We start from the raw sequence: 19,231 nt of genomic DNA, 5'->3' as shown, positions 1-19,231 counted from the left end.
ATGCCTATTAAATGTAAGTTGTACTCTTTCATTCTATTCTCCATGTTTCTTAATTGGTCTTTAGTATTCTCCATGTCTATTTCTCTATGATTCATTCTAAGTCATTTCCTCAGATCTACATTCCAGTCCATGAAGTCCGTCTTAGGTATAATCTGCTGCTTAGCCATTCTACTGAGTTTTCAATTTTAATGACTATGTATTTCATTTCTAGAATTTCTACATAGCTCTCTAAATAGCTTATTTTATTTGTTCATGATTTTTATTCCTGCCTTAAAAATTATATTAAACCTATATTCAGATTGTTCCATTATTTTCACTTCTTAAAGTGTTAGTTCTCTGTTTTGTTGGGTCTTTTCTTTTCTTTCTTCTTTCTTTCTTCTTTCTTTTCTTTCTTCTTTCTTTCCTTTCCTTTCTTTCCTTTTCTTTCTTTCTCTCTCTTTCTCTTTCTTTTTTTTTTTGTATTCATTAACTCTCCGAAAAGATGGTTTATTCCTCATGTCATCCATAAAAATTTTTGTGTGTATGACACTCCTATGAGCTACAGATTTTGAAAGCAGTTCTGCTAAAGCACTTTTTCATTGGTTTCTACCAGAAGTCTACCAAAGATATGGAGCTATTTTTATGTAAATTTCTCAGTCTGAGGTTTCTAATCCACACACAGCACAGAGTTGTTTTAGTTCTTTAGAGTAACCTTTTCCTCCTTAAAACTTCAGGCGTCACGTAGATGGCAGCTCTCTCAACCAGGAATAACATTTCTTCCTAGTTCTCTTTGCATGGAGATACAGCTATCTAGGTAGGCTTTGAGCTTCATCTAGGAGGCTCATTTCCGGTCCCTTTGTACAGGTGGTGTTGATGCCACATTTCTAGTTCTCATGAGGATTCTGGTACCTTATTTCACAATGCTTACAATGGATCCAAAACCCTGAGGACTGTCATGCTGTTGGCTTATACTCACCATTCTGGATTCGATTTCTCTTCCTTTTTGCCTCCGCTCAGTTAAATAGTTAATATGCTTTCAAAAAATTGTATTTAAGCCAATACATATGTTTGAAGCAAGAAGGGAGGAAACATGTCAATTCAGTGCACCGCAGTATAGGTATTCTCCTTTTTTTTAGCTACACATTTTCTCTAAGTGAATTTACTCAGTCATGTGACTTTCAGTATTATCTGTATCCTGAAACTCCAAATCTTTTATCTCCAACTGTGACCTTTCCTTGAATTTTAGACATATTCTCTGATAAAAAAAAATACCCAAAATATATTTTTATAAACTCCTACACACCAAGAGCAAAAAGACAGCCAACCCAAACTTAAAAACAGGCAAAAGACATGTACATATACATCAGAAAAGAATATATACAAATCGCATCATAAATAAGAATAAAAACTGCACATCATTAGTCAGTAGGGAAAAGTAAATCACAAATCACAATGAGCTACCACTATATACCCACTGGAATGCCTAAAATAAAAAAGACTGACAACACCAAACGTTGGTGAAAAACAGAACTCTCATATATTGCTGGTGGGAGTATGAAATTTTATAGCTGCTTTGGAAAATATTTTTTTAGTTTCCTAAAAAGTTAAAAATATGCCTCTGCTGTGACCCAACAATTCCACTCCTACATGTTTCCCTGAAACAAATAAAAATATAAGTCCAATAAGACTTGTACAAGAATGTTCATAATAACTTAATCCCTAGCAACCCCAAACTGGAAACAAGCCAAATGTTCATCAACAAGAAGGTGGATGAACAAATTTTGGTATATCCATAAAAAAAGAATACTACTCTGCAACAAAAAGTAATAATTTATCAATATATATGACATGGATGAATTTGACAGACAAGATAAAGAAGTAAGAACAATGCACTACTTGATTCACTTAAATGAAGTTCTGGAACAGGCTAATCTGTAGTAATAGAAACTAGCAGTGTTGAGTGTTTAGAGGAGTGTGCGGATGAGAAAAAGGCAGAAGCAAACTTTCTGGGATAATAATGTAAATGTTCCTTATCTCTACTGGGGGTGATATGTACTTTAATCAAAACACACTGAACTGTGCTCAAAAAAATTCTACGCATTTCTCTGTATGTAAATGTTACCTCAATTTGAAATGGGCCCTGCCAACTGTTTACCTAACTGTAACTTAGATGTCTGGTTTTCATGTGACCATTACATGCTTACATACTAAGGAAATTAATCACACCACAAAGTTCAACAGTGAATATACTCAATTGTTATAAACATTCATGTAATAAAATATATAGATATTTAGCTATTTTTTAAGAAGAGGGAGCTTGCCAAAACTGTTTTGAACACTGCCCAAAAATTTAGGGAAAAAAACTCCAATGTGCTATCTAAACAAATTATACAATATTACTTCCTTGCAAGAGTAGTTATTAAAAGCCACAACCTTCTAAATGCACATCACCAGTTAACATTCTGATCTGATCAAAAAGGGCTCAAATCATCAGAAGCCAGGAATATCCTTGTCATGTGTTGGTCACACACTGAGTCACATGTTAACCCTAGCAAGGCTGCTGTGTTGTGCAACCCCGGGGCACACCTTATATACTCTAATCTATGTGAATGGTGCTCCTGGACTTGTACACAATTACACTTAGTGGTCCTGATCTCAGCTATTCCAAATGAGTAATAAATTGAGGCAGTAATTGATGGGTATATATAAGCAACATAGATTGATTTGAAAAGTCAAATTACTCGTGATCAACATGAGTAATTTGTGCTCAACATAACTGTGGTGGCTTGGTACTGTCAACTTAGCTAAGCTGCAATGTTTCCCCCAAATTCCCTTCCCAATATGGTTCTGAGTTACTGGCCATGAGAAATTTGTACAAGATTTGGAAAATGGAAATGTTCTGCTCCAGGTCTAGGTCAGGTGCTTTTACAGTTCCCACTGTCACTTAAATTAAAACATAGTCACAGTCCCTCAAAAAATTCCCAGAGCTGAGTTAGTTCAAAAGCCCAGAAATCCTCGAATGGTCTTTGAAGAAAGACAATCCTAGTTACCCCAAAGTGCAAACTACAAATCCTCCTCCTAGCTCTCCCTCAAAGGGAACTGTGGCATTTTACTAGTGAGTATGCATTGGAGGATGTGGGGGGAAAAAATCCAAACTGTCTCCAAACTAACAGTAATTCCTCAAGACCCAAAATTCCACTGTTAAACCAGTCAGAGCAGGAGCTTAAGGAAATCAGATGGCCAATGAACTTTTGGACTGGGCCCATTTCACAGTGGAACCAGTGGGTCCCCAAATCCATCCTGTGGTTACTTCCCCAGTTCTGGAATAGCCAGTTGGAATTTATATATTCAGCACCTGCCAGAACCTAAACCCTGGTTCCTGAGCCTGTGAATGAATGTAAGGGCTAAAATGCCAGGAAAGGGCAGGTGAAAGAGAGCAGAACTACATGGTCTTGGCAAAACAGTAAACCAAAAAGCAGGACTGCCTTATGGAGGGGCCACAGAGATTAGTACCACCATGAAGATGCAGTGAGGCCAATTCTCACATCTCCATTCAAACTCCTCTCTCCGGCCTGAGCGGAAGACAGATAAAATCTCAGAAAATGATAATGAATTATCAAAACCTAAGCAGTTGGTAATATCAATTACAATTGCTACTCTAGATGTGGTTTCCTTGCTGGATCGAATCCATGAAACCCTGGCACCTGGTATGCAGCCAGTCACTGCGTGGGTGAATGCTTTTTCTCTGTACCTGTTAGTAAAGAACATTTGAAGCAGTTCGCAGCCTCTTCACTATGCCACTGCAGGGCACTTCAAACTTCCAGCCTCTGTCACAGTCTAGTCCAGGGCTTCTCATCATCTTACCACCACAGACGTGGGCCACATAACCCTTGTTGCATGCAGGGCTCCGTTCTGTGCATCATGGGGTGTTTAACGGCACCTTGAGCCTCTATACACCAGATGCCTGCCCCCGAGTGGTGACACCAAAAATGTCTCTGGACACTGCCAAATGTCCTCCGGGAGGCAAAACTGTCCCTAGTTGAGAACCACTGACCTACTGATCAGGGGCTTTAATTACCTTTACTTGCACAGGACATCACACTAGTCTATTATATTGATAATATTATGCTGGTTGGACCAGCTATGCAGGAAGCTAACAACTACTCTAGACACCTTGATAAGATACATGTGCGCCGAAGGGTAGGCAATAAATCCCACAGAAATCCAGGGGTCTGGCTCCTCAGTGAAACTTGTGGAAATCTAATAGTCTGGGATCTGTCGAGATCTCTCTCCCAGGTGAAGAACAAATTGCCGCACCTGGTCCCTCTTACCCTTAAAAAAACAGACACCATGCGTATGAATTTTGAAAACAAGATATACTTCATTACCAGTATAGGTAACCTGAAAGCTTGCCAGTTTTTAATAGGGGCCAGAAAAACAGGGCTCTGTAACAGGTGCTGGGCTGTCATCAAGCTACTCTATCACTGGAACCCAGAAAACTCACTGGTGCTTGAAGACTGTGAAATCAAGTACTGAGCCCCAACATGTAAATCACAGGGCAAACTTTCAACATTTTGGAGCAAAGTTAGGCCATCCTCTGTAGATAACTATTCTCACTGAGGGGACCTTCTGGCTTGCCATGAGGAGGCAGGAAAGACTGAACAGAGCTGGTCACAGGCTACCTTTCAACGTGAACTTCCCGTTATGACTTGGGTGTTATCTGATTCATCAAGCCAATAAAACCTGGGCTCGCACAGCAACATTCCACCATCAAATGGATGTGCATCATATATTAGACAGGGCTTGAGCAAGTTCTGAAGGCACAAGTCAAGTCGCATGTGCAAGTGGTGGAGCTGCCCCTTGAACCACACTACTGCTACATTGCTTATTTTGTCTACAACCCCATCTGTGGACTCCTGGGGAAACCAGTTGATAAATGTAATAAAAACGTCCAGCTTAGTTGACAGTTGGATATGCTGGTACTACACACAAGTCAGTCACTGCAGCACCACAGACCCACTCTGGGTGGCACTGAAGGAACAGTGGTGAAGGGGAAATGCCCCGGGAGGGGGCGGGTGGGACTAAGCATTGCACCTGTTTGTTGATTTTGCCTACAAAGGGAGTGTAAAGTATGGATCTACAGATTTACAGACTGGCACTAATGGCTTGGCTGAATGATCAAGGACTTAGCAGGGACAGGATTTGAAAATTAATGACAAGGAAGAAGGATGTAAATAGGTCTCCCTGAATGAGCACAGAGTGTGGAGATAGCTGTGTCCCCTGTGAATACTCACCAAAGATGACTCATGCTAAAGATATCAGCCCCTTTCTCCTGCCACCCATCTTCCTAGTAACATGGACTAACAACTCAACCAAGGCTAATCAGCCAACTGCAGAGAATATGACTGAGCTCCCTGAATGACACCAAAATTGCCAGGAGGAGGGGGTGATGTTAGCCAGTTACCTGGTGGCAGGTCGGTTGAATTAGACCACTTTCATCACAGAAGGGGCAGTGTTTTGATCTCAGTGAAATAAATACTTGCTTTGGATAAGAACATGCCTTCTCTATTCAAAATACTTATGGCAAAACCACCATGGGTAGACTTACAGCGCACATTTCCACGATCATGATATTCCACACAGCTTTTAGGCAAGGAACTAATTTTATAGCAAATGAAGCATGGCAATGGGCCCACGGTTGAAGAATTTACTGTTCTTATCATATCCCCAATACCCTGAAGCAGCTGCTTGAGAAACCAGTGGAAAGGCCTTTTAAAGACTGTTATGATGCCAGCTGGGTGGCAATACCTTGCAGAGCTGGGGTAACATCTTCCAGGATGCAATATGTACACTGAATCAGTGACTAAAACATAGGACTGTTTCTCCTATAGCCAGGATTCACAGGTCCAGGGATCAAGAGATAGAAACTGGAGCAGCTCCTCTCCCTGTCACCCTTCATGATCCACCAGAACATTTTTTTTTCTTTCTAGTCTCTGCAACTTTGTATTCTGCTAGCACACAAGTGCTAGTATCTGAGAGGGGAATGTTTCCACGGTGTCACAGCAGTGGTCCATTACACTGCAAGTTGAGACTGCTGCATGGCAGTGTGAATCGGTAGGCAAAGAAGGGGGTTATTATACTGGCTAAGGTGAGTGATCCTGACTATCAAGAGGAAATTGGGTTGCTATTACATAATGGCTTAAGGAAGAGTATGTTCAAATACAGGAGATCCTCTGGGGCACCTCTTATTACTCCCTTGTCCTGAGACAAGTCAATGGAAAATTACAATAACCCAAAAGAGACATGATTTCTGATGGCCCAGACTTCAGGAATCACGTTTGGAGTTACCTCACCAGGCAAGGAACTATAATCACTCAGGTGTTTGTTGAGGGCACAGAGAACATGGAATTAGTAGAAGAAGGTAATTACAAATACCATCTGTGACCATGTGACCAGCTGCAGAAACAAGGACTGTAATATTTAAGAGTAGCTCTTAATTTGGTATGAATCTATGTATAAATTAACCAATTCTTTCTTTCTTTTTATGCCCTTTCCCCATTTCCCTGTCACCTAATATTGCAGTGTTAACATTAGCTTTGTATTTCAATACTGAGGTTACAAGGTACAAAAACAAGAGTGTGACTCAGAAGAGAAAGGACCATACTCAACAATGGATAAAGGAACTTCATATCTTCTTTTGAGGAGAGGGTTAGCCTATTTTGGGTATACCTAGGATGGGTGCATCATATTGGGTAAAAGCATAATTTTGCTATTATCTTCATTTGGAAGTTAACTATGGTCAAGAGAAGTGTGGCCAAATCCCATACTTCAAAGGGATGGCCAAGGTGACATGGGGTGGGCTGCGATGCCTTCTGGTATGTGATTTTAGCTAAGCTGGAATTCTATTTCCCAAAAGCCCCTTCCCTCTATGGTCCTGGGTTAATACTGGACACAAGAGAAACTTGCACAAAATCTGGAAGGCAGAACTAAAACAGTGGCCGTTTATATGCTCTGAAGGTCAGATTGCCCAGCCAGACACAGCTGCAGCTCATGCCTGGTATAGATGATCTGTTGGCACGTCTTGTGAGCATGGAGCAGCAGTCAGGTTTCATAGCTCTCCAACTCCTGCTGGAGCACCTGCCTCGGCTGCTGTGAGCCCCGGTCCAGATGCTCAGGCAGCTCTGGGATGAAGGGCATCAGCTTATCCTGCAGGTCACCAGCTCAGAGCTTGGAAAGCAGCGAGAGATAGAAACGAGTTCCCTTTCATCCTTACAGACTCACCATGTCCTGTTCTCTCCCACCTCACGTTCATCATTCCTTTCTGACGGTGCAGTGGATTTCAGCCTCTTAATACCAGACTCCAAAGCAGCAATCATATACAGAATACTAAGCCATTGGGTAACTTTATTGTGTAACTTTAATCCTATAGTAAAAGCCTTAATCTATACTGCTCACAGGACTCTGCTTCCCCAATTGAACTCAGATGTAATAATATAGGTAAAACTGCAATGTTCTTTCTTTTAAAAGTTCATGAACACGGGACTGTATTCCTAATTTAACAATGAGGGAAACCTGACTAAGTGAAATTAACTCCTCTGAGTTAAAAAAAAAAAAAAAAAGACCCATCAAGTATTATTTTTAGAAGAAAAAGAGAAATGTGTTTTCCTTAAAAGAAAAGGAGGACAAACACAGATTTAGAAGTACTTTTCTTAACTCCGTCAAAACCTTGCTCATCGAGCTATCTTCTATAATTTGTAAGGGGCAAAAATATAAGCACTATGATTCAGAAAAGACAAAAGAAGACACTATATTCCGGCATACACGATGACATTATCAAAATTATCTTCAATGTGTAAATGCCTGATTTAAGACTTGCCTTCATATTTGGGTTCAGTAAATTCAATGCGGTCTCAAGGGAGAGATTCCATTAGCATGTTTAAAGCAGTAATCAATCCAAGCATATTTGTACTCAGCTTGAGGAATGAATGTATTGACAGGAAGAAAATGGTAAGCATGGAAAAAAGGGAACCCCAGAGAATGTGAGTTTAGTTGTGCATTTTAGGACCATGGGGTAGGAAAAAGAATCCACCCCCATGAGCAAATGTGAACTTCCTCATTTTGAGTCTTTGTTTCCTTGGTAACATCACTGACCACCTGCTATTACAAAGTATGTAATGTACACCTGATAACTGAAAACCAACAACCCACCCAACCAGATATGTATTATTCTCATTTTACAGATAAGGATATGTGCATAATAGTTATATTCCTTATAAATGAATAAGTTGGAAATAAATCAACCCCGGGGATGTCTTGTCTACAAGCTGGTGCTCTTAACATTACACAAGCCTACAGGTATGTCTGTTCTCCCTGAGAGCATCGATGCCGCTACACACCTATTCTCCGCTGCACCTGCTCTGATACCTTGTTCACCAAGACACCTGCAGATAGTCTGGCTTCCCACTTGGGTTTCTTATATGAATACAAGCATTCCAGCAAACCAGAAAATTATACTGCCCATTGTAAATTTATAGTTTTAATACTTTTTTGGTATAAAAAAGGAATATAGACTCATGACTTAAAATACAGAAATTCAAAAAAATTAAAATCATGTATACTCCAGTAACCCTGAGGTGAACACTTAAAACTCTGGCATACTTACTTCTTTTATGTAAAAGTAGTAATACTTCTAATAACAGCAGCAGCAAGAGCAGCTAACACTTACATAGCAGTGTCAGGCACTGTTCTAAGGGCATTAGACATAGTCAATCATTTAAACCTCACAACAACCCGAAAGGTAGGCCCTGTTATTACATTTTCCAGATAAAAACCCCAAGGAATACAGAAAGTAAGTGGCTTCCCAAGATCACAGAGCTCATAAATGGCAGTGCTGCAACTTGAACCCACCTAGTCTGACTTCAGAGCACATGCCCTTAACCCAGAAGTTCTATGGCCTTTACATCAGAATTGGGGTACACAAAGGGCAATCGCTCCCCTTCAGGAGGTAGACAGGGAGTGGCTGAGCCTGTATTTTATTTCTAGAGGCACTCCTTCCAGAGATACTCCCCTCCCCCCCACCAAAACCTCCTCTGGGAGGTCTTTCACTACTGCTTGCCAGAAGATATTAAGAGCTAACACGACTGAGCCCCCAGGGGATAAAAAGAAAACATCTGCTTAAATTATATCTAAAAATAAGGTATTAAATTCTTTCAGAAACTTCCTAGTTCTTTCACTCCCATGAGCACAAAAACCTAACAGCAAACTCATGCCAGAAATTACAATGGATGTTTGTTCTTTAAATCATTAGATTTGATTTAATTTAACACTCTAGTAGTCAAAGCTTTATTCTAAGACCTTCGGGTTCTAATATATTTAGAAAATCTAACAAAATCCAGTAATTATTCTCTAACATAAGCTAATAATCATATCAACTTAAATGTCAATACACTTTCTGCATAAATTTTTTAAAGTACAATAAAAATTTAACTGACGACTTTAAGTTATGAACATGAATACCAGGAGTGAAAGGAAATCTCCCTGTAAAACCCCTCAGACGTTCATAAGAAAAATGACCAGAATGTAAAAAGCAAATACTGTATCTACACAGCACCATCTCAGATTCTTAAAGTACTTCAGAATTTTCCAAAGAATGAGTGAATCTTAATTGTATATATTTACTAAACACCCATCAAGCAGCTATTACATGCAAAGGACGGTGCTAAAGTACTTAAAAAGGGGGGGGGGGGGGATGCATTTTACTGACATTTTCTTGCTGTTTTTTACGTAACACAGCAAGCAGTTCTGAAAACTTCTGAAAGTCAATTATGCCAGATGCCACGGCTGGGTTGACATGGGAATCAGAACCAGGGTTCTTGGTCTCAGGCAGTTTGCAGCATAGTATGTGGGACAGGTTTTAGGAAATCATGGTATAGTTTTAAAGTACCGTCACAAAGCACATACGAGATAGAACCAGTAGCGTGGTAAGGAATTCACCTGTGACTGAACAGAGAACAGAGTCTCCTTCCTTCCAGACATACTCTTCCCTCCCCTTGATTTCTCTCCCCTCCTGGAGAGGGAGGGAAAAGATAAAGGCAGAGGTAATCAATCACCCAAGTTGGTATCAACCTTCTTTCCTCAAGGCTTCCTTACTTAGCATGTCCTTTGGACACTCATGTTTAAGAATTTACTGAAGAGTGATTTCCCCGGGTTTACACAAGTGGCCACTGGTACATAACTTATTTCCTTCTAGTTTTTGCTACTTAAGCAGAAATCAGAAAGAATTTAGAGTGGCCAGGAGGATCTGTGGCATGATTTAATAGTGCTTGCTGTTCAGGTAATAAATAATCTCTACAAGAAAAGAGCACTCCAGGTTTATAGGTAAGTAGCAAAATGAGATGTACCAGTAATCATCAGAAGGAACAGAGAGAGGTTAAATGACTGACCCAAGATAAACTGGCTAAATAATCATCCCCCTCAGGTCAAATGCAGTCGCCACGTCTATCAAAATCACAGACAGGACAGCATGAGAGAATAATGAATCACCACCCCCAGCCTTTGCTAAATCCCTGTCCTAGTCCCTTTATGTCACACTATCCTTCTGCCCTAAGTCTGGAGAGGCTCTACTTTCTGCTCTACTAACACTTTCATGGTTACTGTGGGCTTCTCTCACCGCACTCCCAGTACATACCATCACAGCAAACTGTGTTTGGGATTTCACTACGAGACAGGAATCTTTCCTTAACCGGCGTTAAAGAAGTAATTATTCTGACACTTGCTAAATGGTAAGGAAGGCTCTATTTAAGATTATTGCAACAGGTATTGAGATCGGGAGAGAGATTAGTTCTGAATCAGTGATGACAGCTGGGGACTGAGCGTGGAGGCACCAGGCAAGGAGGGGAGTGGATGGAAAGTTCCTAAGACGAGCCCGCAGAGTCAGGGAACTGCTGCTAAACTGGCCTACGAGGACGCTGGCTGAAGGCAGGCCAACAACCTCGACAGGGGACACCAGCGAGGGGGGCGATCAGGAACTTGATTGGACACCCAGGTGGTCAGCCATCAGGGAGCCGGGGCTCTCCCTAACCGACTTAGAATTCCTGGCTGAGACTGGGCCTGCAGCCCCTTCGAGGACAGGGCAGATGCGTGTCTGAAGGCCAAAGTGAAAACCTGGTTGGGGACAAGGCTCAGAGGAGCCTACCAAGGAGGGAGTCTTGGGCACTGGCATCTTCCCTTTGCTAAGTCCTTCTCCTGAGGTGCCAGACCACGTTTGTATAAATACCGTACTCAAAGCTCTATTGTGGATCTTGCGAATGCGGGAGACAAAATTTATTTCAAAGTTGTTTTTAAAGGTGTTATTTTTAAGTAACCTCCAAAACCAGTGTGAGGCTTGAACTCCCCAATCCCAAGATCGAGGGTCACACGCTCTACCAACTGAGTCGGCCCAGAGCCCGAGGTCACTAAATTTAAAAACTAGCATGTTTCTAAAACCCTCAAGCACATACACAATACAAATCTAATCACGTTGGCCCTTAAGTGTCTAAGGGCTACCCCCCCCCCCCCAAGTTCTTGCTGAGGCTCACAGTCCCTGCCTGGTCCTCTCCCTAACGGCTCCCCCTGAGGCTACAACCCCCTCCTCTCAACCAATGACCCCCCCCTCCCCAGCCTCCGTGCATGATATTCCTTCAGTCCAGTATTCTCTTCTCCTTTCCACAGAGCCACCTGGCAAAGGAGTATTTATCTTTCAAGTCTTAGTTCAAAGGCCGTGAACCTTTCCTGAGCGTCCCTTCCCCCTCCCCTTTCCTTCTTTATTCTGTGTCCTGATCACTCAGATTGACAAGGACTGTAACTTTCTACTGTGCTGGTTTGTCTCTGCGTCTATCTCCCCGGTCAGGCTCTGAGTCCCTCCAGAGCAGGAACAGGTTTCATTTGCCTTTGTATCCCTCTCATCTCCAATTGAAATGAAGCAAATAGGAAAGGAAATAAAAGCAAACTCTCTTTTGAAATTGTGAAAGTAGCACTGTTGATCACAAAATGAAAGGTGGGCATGCTTTCAAGATTTAAAATAAACCTATTACTATAACCTTTATAGGTAGTTCATTAAAACTTTGGATTGTTGCTCAACTTCTGGCTGGTTTACAACCTGAACTAAACTGATACAGTGGTCAAAACAGTATTAAATACTACTTTCTCAGAAGAAAGGGCACCGTACTGTGAACTCTGATTTTGCTGCCACCACCTCCCTCAATATGGTTTAACCACATAAAGCCAGAAAAGGAAGAATATGAAATTCCTCATTACCTCCTTCCTCAATCTTACACCTACAAATGCCACACACGTGTACCTTATTACCTCTGAGACAGACAATTCCCTGTTGTTTCCTACTGCTGTCACCCCCCACTGAAAGGACTGATGGATCACTTCTCCCACCCTACTTTCTATGATATTAACGGGCAAAAGGCCTTTTTTTCATTTTAACCAAAAAATGAGATTTATTATAGTGCTATTATCATCATCATCATCATCACATAAATCAATGTTTTTTTCCAACGCCAAGTCAGAGAATAACTGCAAAGAAAAAAAAAAAAAGAATTAACTGCAAGGTTGAAAAAGAGAGACTCCTGGATCTCACCCTAGAGAAACTGAGTATCAACAGAGTGGGACAGAGGAGGGATTAGGGAGGGTAAATTCGAAATGGTCTCCCAAGCTGGCTCATAAACTCACTAAAGGATAAATGAATAAACTAGATCTTGATTTATTAAATTGTTGAATGCCAAAAATATGCTAAATACTATGGGAAGTAATATAGGATACGCAGAAATAATACTGAAAGTAGTTCCTGACCTCAAAGTATTTTCAATTTAGGTAGAAAGAAAAAGTTTACTCACAGAGAATTCTAAAACAATGATAAATTCTGTTGTATAGAATGGTCTCCAAACTTTAGACCAAGTACCCTCATCTTTAAAAGTTTTAAGTATGGGCTACTACAGGAATACTGACATAAATTACACATGTATTCCATTAAAACACATAACATTAAAAAGATGAAAATTTTGGAAATATTATTAAATTTCAATGGTACAAACTTTTTTAAAAAAGATTTATTTATTCATGAGAGAAACAGAGAGAGAGAGAGAGAGAGAGAGAGAGAGAGGCGTCGACACAGGCAGAGGGAGAAACAGGCTCCACGCAGGCAACCCGATGTGGGACTCGATCCTGGGACTCCAGAATCACGCCCTGGGCTGAAGGCAGGCGCTAAACCACTGAGCCAACCAGGGATCCCTCAATGGTACAAACTTCTCAGTGATTAGTAAAACACCATTATGCAATATTAATATATTTACTGATTTTTAAAATCTTGGCTTAACTTGTGATACTGAGATCTGAAGGGCTGATTCTAAGTTCAGTTTATGTTGACACTCGACTTCAAGGGCTGTATTCATATTTCAATCAATCCACCATTTATGTGAAAATTTTTTACAAAAGTCATGTCAGTAAGGGCGCCTGACATGGCGTGGCTCAGTAGCTGAACATCTGTCTTTGGCTCAGGTCACAATCCCGGGGTCCTAGGATTGAGTCCTGCATCAGGCTCCTCATAGGGAGCCTGCTTCTCTCTCTGCCTATGCCTCTGCCTCTCTCTTTGTGTCTCTCATGAATAAATTAATAAAATCTTAAAAAAAGAAAAAGTCATGTTAGTAGGCACCTTCCTGAGGACAATCAGCAATTTCTGAAAACTAACCATTTTAAGAACCGTATCAAATGGTTTCCAAAATCTACTAAGATTTTTGATCTAGAAGATTTATACACAAGTTAGAAAGTTGTCCACATTTTTAAGGGTGCAGATGAGAAATTCAGAAATGATGTATAATTTAAGGTAGTAAAATCACATAAGTATGGATGCTTCTGGATACCCATTTTATTCTAGTCTTTCCATAGTAGACAAGATAATGTGAAGGTTCTCCAAAATAAGACATGCTTTTTAAAAGTTTACTGCTGGGCTTGAAGAGAAACATCCAAGGGGAAAATAAACACTAAAAAGCTCCAGCTGAAAACAACTACAAAATCCAGTACTGCCCTGGGATCCAAATACTAAGCTTTGGACTCACTACAAGGTTGGAGAACTTAAACTCCTTCGTTGACTTGAGAACCCTTTAGGAAACTAGAATGTCCCAGGACAGGGGCTCCTAGCTGGCTCAGTCAGTAAAGTGTGTGACTCTTAATCTTGGGGTTTTAAGTTTGAGTCCCACATGAGGAGTAGGGATTATTTAAAACAAATCTTTAAAAAAAAAAAAAAGTCCCAGATCAGTAGGAGCAAAACAAACCCTCTCTGGAGGAAGGTGTCCTCAATTTAGACCCCCACATTTCACACAGATAAAAATCAGGCAAATGTGAGTTTACCCACAAAGATCAGCAAATACAGCAACAAACAAGCCACAGTGAATGAGAATTAACAGATACAAACAGTAAAGCTAAAGCCTCAGGGACTCCATATAATGGAATTTCCAGATATAGGAAGTAAATAACTATATGTTAAATGCTTAAGGAAATGAAGATGAAATCACAAAAATAAACAAAGACCAAGAGACTATAAAATAGGTCAGACTGGTTTGACAGAAAGAAGTTAAAACTTTTAGAAATGAGAAGTAAAATTCATGAAATTAAAAATTCAGCAATGGAGAAAGAGAAGAGTGGAACATGCATCCAACATACTGCTAGTTTAGTGCAACACAGGGTGCTGATGGGAACCTCCATTTGCTAGGTGCCTGGGGTATGCTAAAAACAAAGCAAGCTGCTCAGTGTGCTGCTCCTTCAGAGAAACCACAGTACAACAGGCAGATACCAAAGGAAGCAAGCAATTATGGCTCCTAAAAAATGAAACCAGGAAATCCCTCTACTCAGGAATCTACATGCATGTGTCCAGAAAAGACTCAGCTATAGAAAAGGTTTGAGAGCCCTGAGACTCTCCAGCTGGACCGAATAGTGACAATCTTTCCAGAATGAAGCCAGTGTAGAGAGACTGGGAGAGGTAGCCTATTTTTTTTTTTTTTTTAATGTGTGGACATCAACACAGTTATAAGGAACACAAAGAAACAGGGGATTCCCTCTTCCGAGAAAAAAAAAATGACAGTGCTCATATTTGACATTTGTGCATTGGACTCTTTTGAATGAATAAAAAGGAAAGGGTTTGGTATAAAAAAACAAACAAACAAACAAAAACAAAAAAAACCCCAAAGAAACGGGAAATGTCCCAACTGAAGGAAGAAATTACATTTCCAAAACCAACACTAAAGAAACAGAGGTATATGTATTACTGGTAAAGAATCTGAAATGATTGACATAAAGATGCTCAATGAGGTCACAAAAGGATACATGAGCAAAATGAGAATTTCAGCTAAGAAACTGAAAATATAAAAAACAACCAAACAAAAATTTTGGAGCTCAATTTAAGAATTTAATTAGGGAGGTTCAATCATAGGCTTGATCAAGCAGAAGAAAGAATGAGCAAATGTGAATATTTATTTGAAACTGTCCAGTCACAGGAACAACAATAACAACAATAAAAGAAAAAAGAATGAAGAAAGCCTAAAGGAATTACAAGATACCGTCAGAAGAATAAAAATATGCATTACGGGAGTCCCAGAAAAAAAAAAGAGAGAGAGAAGGAAAGTTTTTTTTTTTTTTCCCAAAAAATGAAAAGTTCCCAAATACGAGAAAGGAAAAAGTCATCCAGATTTCCAGATTCAAGCAATTAACAGGATGAATCCAAAAATGTCTACACCTAAACACATAATCAAATAGTCAAAGACATAATTTTGAAAGCAGAAAGATAAAAGTTACTTGTCATGAATAAAGGAACTCTCATAAGCTTATTAGCAGATTTTTCAGCAGAAAATTTACAAATCAGGAAAGAGTGCAATAAAATATTCGAGCTGCCGGGGAGAGGAGGGGAGGGAACTTGCCAGCAAGGAATACTATATCCAGCAAAACTATCCTTCAAAAAGGAATAAATTTTTATTCACAGATAAATAAAAGCTAAGAGTTCATCACCACTAGACCTGCCTTACAAGAAATGCATAGGGGGAGTCATTCAAGTTGAGCAGAAAGACACTAAACAGCCACATAAAAAGCATATAAAAATATAAACTTCACTGCTAGTAAGAAATATATACACAAATACAGAGTACTAAAATAATGTAACAATGGCATGTAAGTAATTTTAATTCTGGTAGGCAAGCTAAAAGATAAAAGTATTTATAAAACTATATAAAATGTTAATGGATACACAGCACAAAAAGATGTAACTTGTGACAACAACAATACAAAGTGTGGGGGAGGAAGAAGTAAAAGCAGAATCTCTGTATGAGATTGAAGCTGCTATCAGCTTAAAACAGATTGTTATAATTGTAAAATGTTTTATGTAAAATGCTACCAGCTTAAAACAGAATGCTATAATTGTAAAATTAGTAAGCACAAAGAAAATACCTAGAGAAGATACACAAAAGAAAATGAAAAAGAAATCAAAGCATGTCACTATAAAAAAAAAATCAACACACACACAGGAAGACAGCAAGAGATTTAAGAAAGACAAAACAGGGATCCCTGGGTGGCGCAGCGGTTTAGCGCCTACCTTTGGCCCAGGGCGCGATCCTGGAGACCCGGGATCGAATCCCACATCGGGCTCCCGGTGCATGGAGCCCGCTTCTCCCTCTGCCTATGTCTCTGCCTCTCTCTCTTTCTCTCTCTGTGACTATCATAAATTAAAAAAAAAAAAAAAAAAGAAAAGAAAGGCAAAACAAACAAACAAACAAAAAAAACTACAGGACAGGGAGAAAACAAATAGGAGCATTATGTAGTGATAAAAGGGTCAACTGTCCAGGAAGATATAACAATGAAAGAAATTTAAAGACCCAAATCAGAGCACTTAAAATATATGAAGCAAACAATGACAGAAGTGGAGAGAGAAATAGACAGCAACACAGTAACAGTCGGAAATTTCATTAACCTAATTTTCAATAATAGGTAGACCATCCAGACAGGTATCAAGAAGAAAACCAAGGACTTAAACAACACTATAGACTGAATGTTCCTAACAGACATATTTAGAACATTTCACTGAAGAGCAAAAGAACACATTTTTATCAAATGCATATAGACATTCTCCACAATAGAGCACCTGTCAGGTCACAAAACAAAATCTTACAAACTTAGTAATACTGAGATCATATTCAGTATCTTATCCAGACTAATCTTATGCAACTAGAAACCAGTAACAGAAGAAAACTGGAAAATATGTGAAAATTAAGCAACATATTCTTCAATAACCACTGGGTCAGGAAGAAATCAAAACAGAAATTAGAAAATATCTTGAGACAAATACAAACAATATACACTCCTCTTTCCATTGGCAGTGGTGGCAGATTGTGCAGAAATGGCCAAAATCAAGACTCAAAACCTCTGCAGCATGATAAAGGAGGAGTTGCTTAAACAGGTGGAAGATCTGAAGGTGGAGCTGTCCCACTTGTGCATCATCAAAGCAACAGGCGACATGGCTTCCAAACTGTCCAAGATCCAAACTGTTCGCAAATCCATTGCCCATGTCCTCACCTTCATCAGTCAGACTCCAAAAGAGAACCTCAGGAAATTCTACAAGGGTAAGAAGTACAAGCCCCTGGATGTGTGGCCCAAGAAGGCCATGTGCCATGTGCCTCAAGCTGAACAAGCAGGAAGAAAACCTGAAGACTAAGAAGCAGTAGGGGAAGGAGCCACTCACCCTGTGTGGTAGTACAGAGTAAAAGCCTCAGCATCGATAACACACACACACACACACACACACACACACACACACACACTCTGGAGAAAAGAAAGAAAACAATACACAAGAACTTACAGGATCCAGCAGAAGTAGGACTAAGTGGGAAGTTCATAGCAATAAAAACCTACATTAAAAAAAAAAAAAAAGGGAACACTCTCAAAATTCCCCTCAAAAAACTACAAAAAAAGGGCAGCCCGGGCGGCTTAGTGGTTTAGCAGTTTAGCGCTGCCTTCAGCCCAGGGCATGATCCTGGAGACCCGGGATCAAGTCCCACGTCAGGCTCCCTGCAGGGAGCCTGCTTCTCCCTCTGCATGTGTCTCTGCCTCTGTGTGTGTGTGTGCACATGTCTCATGAATAAATAAATAAAATCTTTAAAAAAAACTACAAAAAAGAAAAATCTAACCCTAAAATTAACAGAAGGGAATTACAGCAGATTATAGTAATAATAAATGAAGTAGAGAATAGAAAAATAGAAAAAAGTCAATAGAGTTGTTTTTTTTTTTTTAAATATCAACAAATGAAAAAATCCCTGCTAGACTAAAAGAGAGAGAGAGAGAGAGAGAGAGAACCAAATTAAAATCATAGGTAAAAGAGGAAACATTACAACTGATGTCACAGAACTAGAAAGGATAGCAAGAAACTACCTTAAATAATTATATGCCAACAAAGTGGATAACCTAGAAGAAATGGAGAAATTCCCACGAACATGCAACCTACCAGACCAAAAAGTGAAGAAAAAGAATCAGTAATCAAAAACTTTCCAACAAAGAAAAGCCCAGGACTCGATGGCTTTCTCATAAATTCTAATGAACACTTAAAATAGAATCAACCCCAAATGACTGACCATTTGTTAGACTTTTCCAAAAAATGAAGAGAGGGAAACTGTTTGTATGAGGCCAGCATTACTCTAATGCCAAAACCAGAAAAAGACACTAAAAGAAAATCACAGGGCAATAACCTTGATGAATATATGTAATAATCCTAAGTGAAATATTAGCAAACCAAATTTAATGGCACATTAAAAGGATCATACATGATGACCAAGGGGCATCCTAGGATACAAGGATGGTTCAACATAGGTAATCAGTAAATCAAAGGTAATCAGTAATCATAGGTAATACACCTCATTAACAGAACAAATGATGACACAGGCTCATCTCCATTGATGCAGACAACACATCAATATCTTTTTATCATAAAAGAGACTCAACAAATGAGGAATAGAAGAAACATAAGCAATACCGCATATGAAAAGTCCACAGCTAACATCATACTCAGTGGTGAAAACTGAAAGCTTATCTTCTGTGATCAAAAACAAGGCAAGGATGCCCCCTTTTGCTTTACATTCAACATAGTGCTAAAAATCTTAGCCAGAGCAAGTAGGCAAGAAAAAGAAACAAAAGCCATACACTATGGAAGGGAAGAAGTAAAAGTAGCTCTGTTTGC

At 39.7% G+C, this 19,231-nt stretch overlaps 1 protein-coding gene and 1 pseudogene across 6 annotated transcripts in view; one reads left to right on the top strand and one right to left on the bottom strand.

Moving 5' to 3' along the window:
- MARK1 (microtubule affinity regulating kinase 1) overlaps window positions 1-19,231 on the bottom strand; it is a 116,455-nt gene that overhangs the window by 89,507 nt on the left and 7,717 nt on the right. The gene's annotated exons all lie outside the window — the stretch shown is intronic.
- Window positions 17,402-17,726, top strand: LOC119868045 (annotated as a pseudogene).

Source organism: Canis lupus, chromosome 38, assembly GCF_011100685.1.
Source record: "Canis lupus familiaris isolate Mischka breed German Shepherd chromosome 38, alternate assembly UU_Cfam_GSD_1.0, whole genome shotgun sequence".
NCBI lineage: Eukaryota > Metazoa > Chordata > Mammalia > Carnivora > Canidae > Canis > Canis lupus.
Note: the sequence above shows the minus strand (reverse complement) of the source record. Positions and strands in the feature narration are given on the sequence as shown.